The 11454-nt window shown below is 39.2% G+C and overlaps 1 long non-coding RNA gene across 1 annotated transcript; it reads left to right on the forward strand.

Moving 5' to 3' along the window:
• The first annotated feature begins 326 nt into the window (after positions 1 to 326).
• LOC126962782 (uncharacterized) lies at positions 327 to 9986 on the forward strand. The gene is made up of 3 exons (XR_007728801.1): positions 327 to 423; positions 537 to 673; positions 9625 to 9986. It is a non-coding gene; the product is annotated as an uncharacterized LOC126962782 (long non-coding RNA).
• Positions 9987 to 11454: the final 1468 nt, after the last annotated feature.

Below are 11454 nucleotides of genomic sequence, written 5' to 3' on the forward strand. Positions count from 1 at the left end.
ATTGTGCTTGAATTCTGACTCCAGGATTAATCAGTCCTTCATCATGTTAACAATAATAATTTAAAAAATCAGTCATAATAGTACTTCCAAGGTTGTGAGAATTATACGAACTGGTTAGGAGGTGTCAGGTTCACAACTACGCCAAATGTCATGCGGAGCTGAGCCGAGCCATGCCCAAGAGCGCCTGTACAGTACAAGCAAGGCAGTTATACCTTTTGAAAAAATAGTGGCTCCAAGTCAAATATGTGCTTACACAAACAGGTTATATAACAAGTGGAGGTGTGCACCTGCGCACCAATCCCTCTGAGTCATGCAGGCCTGAATGTCTGCCTTGGCCTATTCCTTGACCAAAGCATGCCATGTACTTTACAGGAGGTTAGTGCTTCTGTCAATAACAGAGACGGATCGACAATACCAATAAAGGTAAGGGTTAATATCTCATGTAAAATTCTCGATGGAGGGAGCCCTGAGCTAGGAACTGGGGCCCTTCCCGTATTCCAGCTCTGTAATTTTTAGTGAGTGGTTCTCATCCTCAGGATTAATAGACAGCTGTTGGACTTCCAGACGTGATTTCCTCATTTCCAGCAGGAAGAAGGGAAAGCCAAAGAGCATACGGCCTTTTTCTAAAGCCCCAAATGATGACATCTTCTCATTGACCACAGGTGTGAGAAAGGTAGGCAATGCAGTGTTTAAGGCAGATACAGCTGCCTCCGATAACTTAGCAGTTTTGTTATTTAGAAAGAATGAATATTGGATAGATGCTGGTAGTTTTTGTCACTTTGAAACTCCTTCCCAGTTTCCATTGGATCCTAAGTATCCAAGAATCTACTTGACTTTAAGAAAATAAGGACAGCCTGGATTCCACAATAATTGCCATCTTTCCTGATGACTTCTTCAACTATATGCCCTGTTGCTGGGCACCAGTGCTTTGGGCGGGCTTCAAAAATCCTGCCACAGAAACTCACATGGGCCAGAGGCTGCTCTCCAGGCCCCAGTGCTGGGGGTACAATCTCCATACAGGCATATCAGACAACTAGTCAGCGCCAAACAGCTGGGTGGGAACGCACCTCACACACTGTACTTGCCACCATGTTTTACTCCCCTACTCAGTCCCAGGGAATTTAACTCTGCTATGCAAGGTTCTCTTGTCTCTCCCTCAACTCCCAGAAACACCCTGGGTCTTAGGTTTTGAAACCTTAGGTTTTAAACCTCTATGGGCCTAGGGTTTGAGAACTTAGGTCAAATGATTCTTCTTGTAGCTAAGGAAATTCAAACCTTCAACATACAGAGTCTGGGCTGCTTTATTTGGGGTAAGAGTGGGGAGAACATACAATAAGGCTCACAAACAAGGTTATTATGGAAAAAAGAAAAGACTAATTTTACATTGACCAGTGAAAGTCCTTAGGGGTTTAAAGAGAACATCCAATAAAAATGTATGATCATCTCTGTGGGAAAATGCAAATTATTTGATTATTATTTTAATTTTAAAATAATGGGTACCTTTTTGTCCTTTCCCCCCAATGCCATTGTAATGCTAAAAGTGTAACACTTAATGAGTACTACTGCTGTTCGTCAAAAGGTAGCTCCTTTTATTTTTCTACAACTGTAGAAATAGAAATCTGCACCTGTGAATTAATGTTTAATGATTCATTCATTGTCTGCTGTCAGGCTTGTGTCTTGCCCTTTTGAAAGAAAATACTATTTAAGTAATGAGTGAAGTATCATGGAATTTCCTAAGTATGTACAACTCAGGAGAACAGTTGTAAATCACTGCGTTTTGTAAAACAGAGTATGTGTGGCAAACAGGAACTTTTATGGATTCAATAGCTCATCCTCCCCACTTTCCTGCCTACCTCTTTTCTTTCTTGGTAACTGAGCCCTGGTTTTGTTCAAGTATTTAGCTTCCCACATAGGGAACCCCGTGAGGGAATTCTTGATAAGTTAGTCTAAACCAATTGTTGTAATCTATTACTTTTGCTAATGATTGGTTTAAGTGTGTGCATGTGATGCTCAATGAGTCTGGGGGGAGAAATTCAGGGAAGGTTTCTTCCTGGAAGGAACACACATCAGAACTTGTGCCTTCCCATGTTTGGATGTTGTAATGTGAGGGCATCCTACACCCATTATGGTCTTTCTTTTGACCACAAAGAAATATCTTGTTGGTATATTATGACTGGCATGACGGAAAGATGGTAGGTACCTGAACCTTGATAACATTTGTTGAGCTGCTCCACTAATCCTGAACCACCCTTAGTTTGTAGGATAAAAGGTACTGCGTAAGCTTTTTTTTTTTTTTTTTTTGGGAGACGGAGTCTCACTCTGTCGCCCAGGCTGGAGTGCAGTGGCGCGATCTCGCTTACTGCAAGCTCCGCCTCCAGGGTTCACGCCATTCTCCTGCCTCAGCCTCCTGAGTAGCTGGGACTACAGGCGCCCGCCGCCACACCCGGCTAGTTTTTTGTATTTTCAGTAGAGACGGGGTTTCACCGTGTTAGCCAAGATGGTCTCTATCTCCTGACCTCATGATCCGCCCACCTCGGCCTCCCAAAGTGCTGGGATTACAGGCGTGAGCCACCGCGCCCGGCCGCCATTTATTCTTGGGTATTCTGTTGTTTGCAGCCAATGCATTTTAACTGTTAAATAAAATAATTTGCTGTGGAAGAAGAGACTGCTACTTGTCTGTACAGTATCTGCTGTCCTCTTTTATCTTGATTATATTCTTGGTAGCGCTGACCGCATTTTTCTAGCTTCCCTTGGAACTACAGCTCAATTGAGATGTAAACAGAAATTGATGGATGTGGGTTCGGGGATATTGCTTCGTACAGCTCACTAACTCAGCTAAGGTGCTCTCTCTCTTGTCCTTCTCTCTTTCTCTCTTTCCTCCTATTTCCTGTATGAACAATATGGAGGTATAGGGTAGCACTCCTGCTGCCATATTTGTACATAACTTTAAGAATAGAAGCCACACGTGAAATAAGGTAGAGTAAGAAGAAATAAGGAGCTTGAGCCTCTGGTTGACCATGGAATCACTATGCCAGCACTGGACTACGTATTTCTGGACGTTTTCCTTTTTAAGTCACTATTATTTGGGTTTACTGATACATGCAACCAAATCTAATCCTGACTTGACTGTTGCAGCTGCTGAATGGCATTTAAAGTGATCCTTTTTGAAGGAAATTAATATGGAAACAGAAGTCTTATTTCTTAGAAGATTTATTTTTTTAATTTAAAAATTGCCATTTAGTTATTTTGAAACAGCAAAGAGCTACTCAAATTGTATTTGATATCTCTATTTTTTCCATAATTACCCTAAGATATTATATCTTTTGAAGCTGATTGAGAAAGCAAGGAATAGAAGTCACTATATTTCCTGTTACTATGTTTACAGGCATGCCCAAAAAAGGAGTCCAAAACTGGGTCACCAAATTCATTCCATCTCCATATAGTTATTGAGCACATAAAACATTAGAGGCACTATGTTAGGCACTGTGTGTGTGTGTGTGTGTGTGTGTGTGTGTGTGTGTGTGTGTTCGAGAGATAGGGAGAAAGATCTAGGTCCTACTTTCAAAGAACAAAATTAGTTTAGCTGGCAGAAAATAATACAAAAAGATACAGCCAATTTTTTACAAACACCAAAATAAAAAATACAAGAATTGCCTAAAGAATTGAAGGAAATAAGCGAGAATGTTGAGTTCTATATCTTATATGGTTTTTATTTCTTTTTTGTATTTTTTCAGACTTCCTATAAAGAACATACAGTCTTTAGTAAGAAAGAAAAAAATTTTGGCCAGGCGTGGTGGCTCACACCTGTAATCCCAGCACTTTGGGAGGCCGAGGCAGGCAGATTACGATGTCAGGAGTTTGAGATCAGCCTGGTCATCATGGTAAAACCCCGTCTCTACTAAATATACAAAAATTAGCCAGGTGTGGTGGTGCGTGCCTGTAATCCTAGCCACTTGGGAGGCTGAAGTAGGAGAATTGCTTGAACCCCGGAGGCAGATGTTGCATGAGCCGAGATTGTGCCACTGCACTCCAGCCTTGGTGACGAGCAAGACTCCATCTCAAAAAAAGAAAAGAAAAAAACTTTATAAAATATTTTTATTGCTCAAAAATTGTAGTTGTTACAAGTAAGGAATTTGGAGCCAAGCTCCTCCACCCATTATGTCTGGGGAATCCTCAGCTTTCCGTGGTTCTCTCCCATAGCTACTTAAAATTCTTCATTTGATCATAGTAGTAGTTGCAGGTTTTGGACCTATTAAAATGCAGAATCTAATGGAAGATAAGTATAATAATTCTTCATCAGAAATGCTCATGAGCTTTTTAAAAACCAAAATTCCTGGTTCTCACTCCCGGTGACTCAGGTTCCTTGTCTGGCATAGGGCCAGACCATGTGAATCTTTACTCCTCATGTGATTCTGATGTGCACCCTGGGTTGAGAACCCCAACCCAGGTTAAGTTTAGGTTGTTATCAGTTAATTGAATGTTAGTATACACAAGGATCCAAAGAAAAGTGTGATGGTGGTGAGGGGATGTAAAAAGACAGTAGCACATGAAATTGAAGAGATGTGAGACAGTCAGTCGTAGAGAGAAGCACAAAAGCTTGCAACTTCACCATTCTCCCAGGGCCTTGCCTGCAGAGATTATAAAGGAATAAGATGTATGAAAATATAAATATACCTTTTGACCAGGCACGATGGCTCATGCCTGTAATCCTAGCACTTTGAGAAGCTGAGGCAGGTGGATCACCTGAGGTCAGGAGTTCAAGACCAGCCTGGCCAACATGGTGAAACTCTGTCTCTACTAAAAATACAAAAAATTAGCCAGGGGTGGTGGCATGTGCCTATAATCCCAGCTACTCGGGAGGCTGAGGCAGGAGAATTGCTTGAACCCAGGAGACAGAGGTTGCAGTGAGCCAAGACTGCGCCACTCCACTCCAGCTTGGGCAACAAGAGTGAAACTCCATCTCAAAAAAATACATATATACCTTTTAGGGTATTTCAGCTTATTGAGGCAATGAAACTACCACGTCTAGGTCTCAGAGAGGTAAAACACAATGAAGAAAAAGAGAGAAAGGGTTTGAATCACCTGATGAACAATGTAAAATCATCTTGAATTTGTCTCCTTTTTGAAAGCTAATTTAGGACCAAAAGTCATAAGAGGGTCACTGTGGGTATATCCAGAGGGTAGGATCTGGGTGTCTCCAGATATCATTAAAAATTGAGACTATAACTAACAATAATTTATTGTATATTTTATTCAAAAACGTGTTGAATTATCACATGGTGGCCCCTAAATATGTAAAATTATTGTGTGTAAATTTAAAAAATAATAAAAGCCAAAAAGAAAAGGAAAAAGCAAACAAAGAAAAGCTGTGCTAAAAAACAATGAGAGATGGTGTTAAATACAGGGTACCGCTTCCTTATGCTATTTAAGGGACATACCTGGGGGCCATCGCAGTTTCAATACAGAGCCACATTCTGTGCCATGGTTTTAATAAACAATTCCCACTACAAATGGTGTGTATATATGTCAGGATAGGTCATAGTCTCCATCTTCGTTTCTCACTGACAAAGGAAGGTAACTATACAAATCATTTTCTCTTTTATATCTTGCTAAAACAAAAGAAGATCTATCATGGGCCCTAAATAATCAGTGGTTTCTATTGATAATTTTTTAAAGCTCTTAAAGCTCTACATTCCATTGTGTCCTAGTAATTTCTTCCTCAATTCTTAATAAGAGTATTACTACTTGAAAAATGAGCATATTTTTATTGCAAGAGGAATGATAATAAATCTTATAATTTTAAACCAGGAATCAAAGCCCCTCTGAGTTAGGAGGAAATCAAAGGACTGTAAAATGTATTTCATTCGTTTTCCCCGGGTGGTCTGATTCTTCTAATGTCAGACTCTGCCTGCTATCTTTTCATAATGGGCTGAACTATGCAGATATTCAAGATGAGACATTACATTTGTACGTTACTAATTATACACATAGAATTCTGATGCTTACAAACATTTAATGCATCGAAGGGGAAAAGGACCTTATTACGTACTTTTGAGTTTGTGTCAGCTTCTAGGACTTAACATCCTCTTGGATTTAGTTTAGAAAGCTTTAGCTAACTGAAGAAGTAATTTTTAAAAAAATCAGAGTTAAAGAATGCTGAGGAATTTTCTAAATCCAACGTGATGAAACTTAGAATTCCTTGTGGGAATGGAGACTGATTCCCTAGTGTCCTGGTGAGCCTACGTATTTTCCTTTACGCATCCCTAGAAACAAAAGAGAATTACCTCACAGAAAAATGGTCATTTTCAATTCTATCCAGAGAAGTAATTACCATATTAAGTATTTGTACAGCACAGAGCATTGTATTATTGCTGTTACGTGGATATTTTACTTTATTCTCAGTAAAAACGAAAATCTTTTCCTTGATAGAAGCACCAAATTAAGTATTTTTGAAAAATCACAGAAAAGCAGGGGTTTTTTTTGTAAGTACAAGAAAGAGCTTTGTGTTACAGACTCCTACAGAATATTGAAAATGGTCAAATGTGATTTTTTGGAGGAAAACAAAATGTACTTTCTCCAGTGGCAATTCTTCCCACAAAAGGAAAGTGAAGAAAAGGCTGTAGTCTTAAAATGAATCATTGAACGCTAATACCCAGTTACAGGTTTTATTGCTGTAATCTCAAAAGGCCAAAGACCAATATCATTTCCTATCACATCTGTAGCCAGGTAACAGCCTTTCAGAAAAGATCATGGTCTGGGAACACAAGCCAAAATAACTGATGTATTCTGCAAAAAGAAATAGTACTCTGCAGTGCCCATCAGCAATCCTGGAGAGGGATAAATAGCCTCGCTCAGCCTATGCCACCACTTCTTTTTTTTTTTTTCTTTTTTTGAGATGCAATCTCACTCTGATGCCTAGGCACGATCTCAGCTCACTGCAACATCCGCCTCCTGGCTTCAAGCAATTCTCCTGCCTCAGCCTCCCAAGTAGCTGGGATTATAGGCATGCGCCCCCATGCCCGACTAATTTTCATATTTTTAGTAGAGATGGAGTTTTGCCATGTTGGCCAGGCTGGTCTCAAACTCGTGACCTCAGGTGATCTGCCTGCCCCGGCCTCCCAAAGTGCTGGGATTACAGGTGTGAGCCACCACTTCCGTCTGCAAAGCAAGCTCTGCTACGGTAGGGCACCCTGTATAATGATACCTAGCTAAAGTTACACGTTAGTAATCACTGATAGTCTTTCTTTTTATTTTTTCATTAAAAAATGCTAAGTGTGTCTCTTCTTGAAGCTATGAACAATTTTGTAGTTTTCAAGAGCTATCAAGCTATGTAATGTTTTTTCATCTCCAATTAAATAGGTGTGTCCCAGAGTCATGCTACTGCACACTTTGCCTGCCTAGCACTGTGCTGGGTACATTGCTTAGTAAGTACCCACTGAAGACAGACAGTTCAATGACTATGGTGTGGTGGCTAATGCCCAGTGAAGGATAGTGACCTCGCTTTGAACCCTCATTGGCATCTAACCAAGGAATTTATGTCTCACCCTTTCCAATTTCTGCAAGTTATTAGTATAATGAAGCACTTTCTGAAACTCGTTAAAGTGAGAAAACCCTTCAATTTTTCTCTGCTGGCATTGCCGTTTTCCTTTGCTTCCTTTTTTCTTCTCTTCCTTCTTTTTTACTACTTCCCTTCCTTTTCCTTTCTCTTTATACTCATAAGCATTTATTGTTGGGCGCTGAGCTAGAAATCGGGGCATATACAAAGAAAAAGATGTGAGGTTTTTTTTTTTTCAAAACCTGCCTTAAAAGGATTCCCAGTTTAGTGAGTTGCCATTTATAATAACGATAGTTCTATTTATTGCCTATTCACTTCATTCAAGATACACTTCACACATTGTTGCATTTAATCTTCATAACAGTCTTGAGAGGAAATTGTTATGGCTACCCTATTTTACAGATTAGGGAAAAAAGCTCAGAATGGTTAAGTAACTTGCTAAAGATCACACAGCCAGTAAATAACAGATTAGGAGTCAAACCTAGGTCTGAATCCCAAACCTGTGCTTATTCCACAATATTTCATCCCCAGAAAGGAAAAGATGAGTTCCAAGTTGCTGATATATACCACTGAACTAACAAGGTATCTTTCCTCTTCTGAGACAAAATGTCCTTGAAAAGGTTTGCATCTCAGTTTGATTTCAATGTATCCAAGCATATAAGGATATATAAAGCACAAAGGGCAGTGGTTCAGGTCCTGTTACTTAAAGCCTGACCTAGAAACCTGCACCAGTGGGTGAACTATGTCTCAGTCTGTCATGAAATAGATACAGAAATTGAGAATAAATATTTGAGAACTTTTATAGGAATTTAACACAGTATAATAATAATAATAAACGTGGCATCGTATTATGAGGTTTTAAATTTTTAATTAATTAATCAATTAATTTTTATTTATTTATTTATAAAGCAGGGTCTCCTTTATCCCTTTGTTGCTCAGGCTTGACTGCAGTCCATACATGATCATAGCTCACTGCAGCCTCAACTTCCCAGGCTCAGGTGATTCTCCTGCCTCAGCCTCCCAAGTAACTGGCACCACAGGCACACACCACCAAACCCAGCTAATTTTTGTATTTTTTGTATAGATGGGATTTCATCATGTTGCCGAGGCAGGTCTCGAACTCCTGGACTCGAGCAATACACCTGCCTCTGCCTTCCAAAGTGCTGGGATTACAAATGTGAGCCACCACCGTGCCCAGCTTCTTTTTTTTTAATTTAATATTTTTAGTAGTTCATTTTCATTGTGTTTTATGAAAGTATGAGTGTACAATAGATTGGGCATTTTTAAAACTTATCCTTTTCCACAAGTAGTTTGTGAAGCACTGATTTATATAAATATGTAACATTTAAATAATGTTAATAAATTGCCAATATGATTTTCCAGTGATACCACTAGGATTCCCAGAATAGATAATTTCCTTTTCCTGGGTCAGCTACTGTTGTTCTTGTGAACTCTAGGAAGTACGTTTGACCCAGAACTTCTTTAGCATGGAACCTGAAACAAAGGCTCTGTTTTTAAGAGGTGTTTGATGAATGTTGAGTGGACCAGTCAGGAACCAGTGACCCCTGAGATAAAAATGTTTCCTGAGTGTTAGTGTATATTTCTCAGTGAAAAAAGAAATAAATGTGGACACATTGGTGCACCTTCCAGTAATTTTGATCATGAGACTGAGTGACAGACATTGAAGCCAGTTTTGAGTGGTGTAATTTACACACGACATTGACCCAGAGTCGTGTCCTTTACCCTACCACGGTGGAGTATGTCAGGGAATAATACACAGCGATAAGATTATCTCAGGGCTCTTCTCTGGGCAGAATATAGAGGTATAATTTGGTACTTGGAAGAGACGTCCTGGACAATTTGTGTAGCCAGGAATCAGAATTGGCTTATTCATGACTTCTAAGGGAAGTCATGCATTTAAGGAGTTACTTATTGCAACTGATGATAAAATGCTGCTGCTGGCAGAAAATGTTATTTTATGAAAGCTTTTAACAGAATTCTTCCCCCAAACCCTGAATGATAATATAGTTAAGATTTCAATTGCATGTGTCATTTCCTTATTTTCACAGCCGTGTCCTGGCTGTGAAAACATCTTCTGCCTACAGCGACACCTTAACTGGAGTTGATAGGGTTGATTTTCAGCTGGTTGGTGACAAACATGAAACCATGGAAAAATCTGCAGTTGCGTGGCTGGTCCTGCCCCCAGAGACCAGCGGTGAGAGCACAAGACTGCTCTTTTATCTGTGACTAAAGAAACTAACAGGATGACTCAGAGGCCAGGGGAGAACATGCTCTAGGGAATTCTTCTCTCAGACCCCTAAAATGGGAGGAAGATTAATGGCTGGCGAAGTCAGTCACACTGCAGATTATAATTCTCTTCCAGCAGGTTATAAAGGGGCACTGACAAACTCTGCAAGGTGGGGGAGATGAAGACAGGGAAAGGCTATATGGCTGCTTTCAAAGCCGTTTATCAGAAAAGAAGATCTCTCTCAGTAAAATGACACCATGTCTAAAAATGCTTGCCTGGCATCCCTATCTGTTATATGCTGGAGTGTGAACTACATGTGTCTTCATTGTAATCAGAAAATAAAATGTATGCCCATGAAATATGTAAATATCAGATATGAACGTGTGTTTAAAACAACAAACTGGCTATAAACTTTGAAATGGATCAAGACTAAAACTTTATATATGAGCTTGCCCTTCTCTTTGATGAATTGTATAGTCTGGCAGCTTTGTGGATTCTATAGGTATCCCAGCTTTCTCATAAAATATGGAATCTTTATTATGTAATATAGATAGCAGGATATTAATATTATTCTAAAAACTACATACAAATGATCCTTGACTTATGATGGGGTTGTGTCCCAGTTAATCCATCATAAATTGAAAAGATCATAAGTCAAAAATGCATTTAATATACCTAATTTACTGAGCACCATAGATTAGCCTAGCCTACCTTAAATGTGCTGAGAACACTTATATTAGCTTAGAGTTGGGCAAAAGCCATCTAACACAAAGTGTATTTCATAATGAAACGTTGACTATCTCACGTAATTTATTGAACACTGTACTAAAATTGAAAAACAGAATGACTGTGTGTATATTTGAAATACAGTTTTTACTGAATGGCTATCGCTTTTGCACCACACCACCTCTTTCTTTCTCTCATACATATGTGTATATATATGGTGGGAGGGGGGAAGAGAGAGAGGGAGAAAGGGAGGTGGAGGGGGGATGGGGGAGAGAGAGAGAGAGATTGAAAGAGAGAGAGAGAGAGAGAGAGTTGTCCCCCCTGGAATAGTTGTTTGTTATCAAAGATAAATTTGTTAGGTGGGATATACCCTTTAGCAGAACAGGATAAAATAAATCAGTTCAGCTATTGACTGAGATGTTATGACCAATCACAAACCAGATATGAACTTTAAGTTCCCATGGTACAGATTAAGAAACAGATCAAACCCCAGCAACACTGAGTTTTGAGTGTGGTCTATAAATGAACTAAGAAAGTATTGTTTTCTTTCCCTTTAGAAACTCTGTAAAGTAGAAGTAAATAAGTAAATTTTATTTCTGAGGCAATAAAGGATCAGGTGTTCATGGTTAACTAGTGCTGTTGAAAAGTAGGAGAGTTATAAAAGAAATCAGAAAATAACATGTATTGTGGATATAAGATGTGAGTGTAGGTCAGAACTTGTTCTTGAGTTTCCTATTATGAAGTTCATAGAATAATAATCTGCAATCCAATGTGAAGAGTAAAAAGTAATTTTAGGGTTTATAATCAAGATTTGCTTTTTAAAATATTTTTCTCTACTTATAGCTAACCATAAAAATCAAGACACTTAGGCAGATATGCCTTGGCTCCAAGGATGAGAACATACTTTTTATTTTCCAACTTGGCC

Source organism: Macaca thibetana, chromosome 9, assembly GCF_024542745.1.
Source record: "Macaca thibetana thibetana isolate TM-01 chromosome 9, ASM2454274v1, whole genome shotgun sequence".
NCBI lineage: Eukaryota > Metazoa > Chordata > Mammalia > Primates > Cercopithecidae > Macaca > Macaca thibetana.